This window comes from Drosophila simulans, chromosome 3R, assembly GCF_016746395.2.
Source record: "Drosophila simulans strain w501 chromosome 3R, Prin_Dsim_3.1, whole genome shotgun sequence".
NCBI classification, from domain to species: domain Eukaryota; kingdom Metazoa; phylum Arthropoda; class Insecta; order Diptera; family Drosophilidae; genus Drosophila; species Drosophila simulans.
Window position 1 is genome coordinate 22,385,842 of NC_052523.2, and position 3,903 is coordinate 22,389,744.

At 39.2% G+C, this 3,903-nt stretch overlaps 1 long non-coding RNA gene across 1 annotated transcript; it reads left to right on the forward strand.

Annotated features, from left to right (window-relative positions):
* The first annotated feature begins 381 nt into the window (after positions 1–381).
* LOC120285041 lies at positions 382–1,119 on the forward strand. Its single transcript, XR_005544291.1, has 2 exons — positions 382–685; positions 746–1,119. It is a non-coding gene; the product is annotated as an uncharacterized LOC120285041 (long non-coding RNA).
* Positions 1,120–3,903: the final 2,784 nt, after the last annotated feature.

Consider the following 3,903-nt stretch of genomic DNA (forward strand, 5'->3'; position numbering starts at 1 on the left):
TTATACCCTTTTGCAATTTTTCCGTTAGCACGTGATTTATAACACCTCGCATAAAATATCCATTGTGATGTCTCATTATTCCGAGCTGAAGCCCAAGTGCATTCAGAGCTAGACTTTTATTACTCGTTATGATTGTGCCAGCATCTGGCAACAGGATACCGCACATAGCGGCCGAAATTGCCCCGGTTTCTGTTGAAAGAGGTTTCAATTTGGCTTCATTCCAGCTGGTGAAGCAATTTGCCCGCTCTATTGATAACGCCACACATAGATATTTCACAAAGAGGGTAGTTTTTAGTCAAAACTTAAAGGAAATTTTAATCAGTTGATTTTACAAAGAAGAGGTACGATTTCTTATTTACCAAGTTCCTTTCAAAGTTTTAAGTCATTTTTTGTATTACATCTTGTAAAAGTATTTCTTTCAATTTCAAGCGTGCAATATTCATGCTCCAGTTGGTTGACATGTCTTCCATATTGCTGACATACCCATGCCAAATGACCATGTGCACAGTTTCACACTTTTCCACGCCCTCAGCCATTTTATATTCGCAGACATCTGTCGGTCGTGGAATGGCATCTGATAGTCGGGGACGCGGAAAATGTCAAGTACTCGCATAAGTGAACACATAACCCAGACGGGGAAACATTCCGTGACATCATCATTTGCCAGTATGATGTAGCAGCAGAGGTGTGGCAAGAAACTTAACTGATTTACGGAATACTTGCAACATCTTGGCCACTTTTTCAGATCCACTTGTGCCTGAAAGGAGCAGGAAAATGGCTCGAGTCGGTAATGATGACGCTGCAGCTTGCAGGTGGGATGTTACTCACTTTTTGGTGGTGAAATCCAATTTAAGTTGATATGGATGATATACGTGTTTTCTAATGTGAATAGAGCTTTAAGAAATACGAAACGTTGCTGTCTATATCTCTTTGTAATTCACCCTAAAAAAATCTAATTATCGTCACTCAAGATAAATACTTTATCGTATAGCTTTAAGGATGTCTCTTGCAAATTGTTTATAGTTAAAGAAAATAGTCTTTTTAATTTCGTTAAGGCAAGCATGCTTTATCATTTTGTATAGAATAAATTCAAATAAATTCGTTGTTCTTTCTTACATACTTCATCAGTCTCGTTCTGAGGAGGAAATAAAATAGAATTTCGACATGCTGGCTAGGAAAATTTATGGCTTTGGCTGCATAAAAGGCATGCATGTGCTGGCAGCGTTGGTAGCTTACGTTGTCCCTACGACCACGTGGCGTATACGCAACAAACGCCCGTTTTCTGCTCTTGAAAACATTTGCATACATTTCGCGGCCCTTCGTTGGCAGGCGAAGTAATATTAGTATTCAACGTCTGAATTTAACCAGCTGTACTCCAATTTAAATTCTTGGCGGCGTTTTGCAAGAATCCGAAAATATCTACTTCTCAAGACATATATTTCACCCTTATAATGTTATTGTTAACTTCTGTCAGACGACATGGAAAAACAGTGTGAAAGCTTTTACACATTTTAAGACGAAATGTAATAAAGCTTCATTCAGATAGTGCACATTTTCAAGGGTTTTTCCCAGGCCACTTGCCAAATGGTCGATATCAAGAGGCTAGTGAAACAATTATTTTAGCAAAACACCAGTTTCCACTTCACCATAAGATTTTCGTCCTGCATGTTCCAACCATTACTCAAAGACGTACACACACAGGATCCTTGGACACGTTTCGTAATATATGAGCGGACGCCAGGATACGGAATGGCCAGTGGCCATCTGCCGCATTGTCATTATTAATGATGCAATTGACATGCTCCACATGAAGGACTTCGCTCAAGTCAAGATACATGGAAGTGCGTTTGGGGGATCGTTTGACGATTTGCTTGTAAAGCACTCAGAAAGCATTTAATCAATATCATGTGACGTGCCGTAAGTGTAATGTGCAAACAGATACAACAAATAAAAAGTAGTAGATTCGGTACTAAATACTTTCCTACATTTTTTATATTCATTGTTACTTTCTTAATTTCGGACTGATGCGTTTATTGCTCGCGAAATCGGGCGTATTCGCGACAACAAATCACCAGACGAAATCTATAGTATATACCGAAGTATTAACCACGGCACATAAATTGCTCGTCGGCTTCTGTTGGGTTGAATGGCCTGAACTCGTAACAGGCGTAACTGAATGGATAAAAGTGGCTTCAACTTTTCTGTACTGTCTGGGTTTTACTGTTTGTTTGCTCATCGTGACCCAGTTTCCATGACATGGAATCGATTTGCACCCAATCAATGACAACAAGTGAGGGGCTTGACCCTTTCGATTCCTTAAAATCCTGTTATGGCCATAACTTTGTTCGCATTTCATTCAATTATGCCCTGTGCTGGCGGGAAACTAATCCCAGTTCCCTGTTGCTCGAGCTCCATTTAAGGTCAACTAACGAGTTCATTCCGTTTGAGCACTTCAAAATGAGAGAGAATAAGCCACCACTTCAGCTCAGTCAGCTCATTAGTTTTACTCAACCGAAAATGAATAATGATGCCAGAGGATCTGGGCGTACGATGAGTCAAAAGTCTCCAGCCCAAAACTACGGCGAACCAGGATTGGGGAAAGTGTCTGGGAAACAATTTCACAGGATATTTTAGTGGTTCCAGCTCTGGGCTTGATTGTTTCCCATTTGGCAGCTGTTGCTTGTTTTTCGGCTAGTTTGCGTTAGCTTGCTGTAGTTTGTTGGTGTTTGCTCCGAGGAACTACAAGTAAAATATTTATATTTTTGTTTATTTTTTTCCACAACTACTACAGCAGCTTCGAAAGCTTGGTCCTGTCACCATCAAGGGGTCTCGATTACAAAAGTTGGAAATTTTGCTGTTGCATGGAGCGCTTTATGCTTTTGCGCTCTGTTTGTTTATGCCTCTTGCTGTGTTTTATGCTTTTGCCACAGTTTTGTTTTGCTTTGCCTTCAGCAGAAAGTTTTTACGGTCAGCCTGGGATGGCCAGACGGTTTTGGGCTTGCTTTATGAATTTGGGTTCGGTTCGGCCCGGTTCCCTCTGCATTCGCTTTTCCACTTGACCTGCCATGAATTTTATCACGTTCCTAGAAATGGCAGGCGTATATGTGAGGGAGTATTTAGGTTAGGCTTGGACTTTCAGCCAGCTTCAATATAAATTTGCAGATTTTTTTTAAATGTTTGCACAAACAACGGAGTATTGACAGAACGATTTTGTTATTCATGACAAAGAAAATTCTAAGAACCTACGAACTATAAGGACAAATAGAAATATACATATTGAAACAAAATGAAATTTGTTTTCTTAAATCAGTGAATAATTCCTAGTACAGTTATTATACCAGAATTACTTCCAGAATTCACAGCTCCATCAATTTTTAACTAAAGAAAATTCTTTATACATAAAGAAGATAGTATTTTAATTACAAATTTAATTTTAATGTACCCAACACTACACATGAAATACCCACAGGGCGACATGAGCAACACGATTTTACATTTTATTTCGCTGTTTTTCTCTTTCTGTCCTTTTACTACAAAATAAAAATGTTGCCTGTGGGCAAATGACGAATGCATGCTCTATAAATTCATTACATTAATTCAATGAAAGGTACTTCTCCAAAATTGGTTTTAAAATTTGTAGCAAATGTAGTGGCAAATAAAAAATGGCTGAAATAAAACGAACTTTCCCATTAGCTCGTCCAAGTATTCAAATTGGATATTGACTAGCGAAAGGCCATATTGAAAGCCTTATATTACCTCGCACACAACCGATTCCCAGTGCGAACCACATTTACATTCCATTCACCTGCAGTCGAATCAGCCACTGCACTCAAATTGCAAATTCCCTCATCCGACTACGTGCCCGAAATAAACCCAATCTCCCACCTCACCCAACTTTTGAAT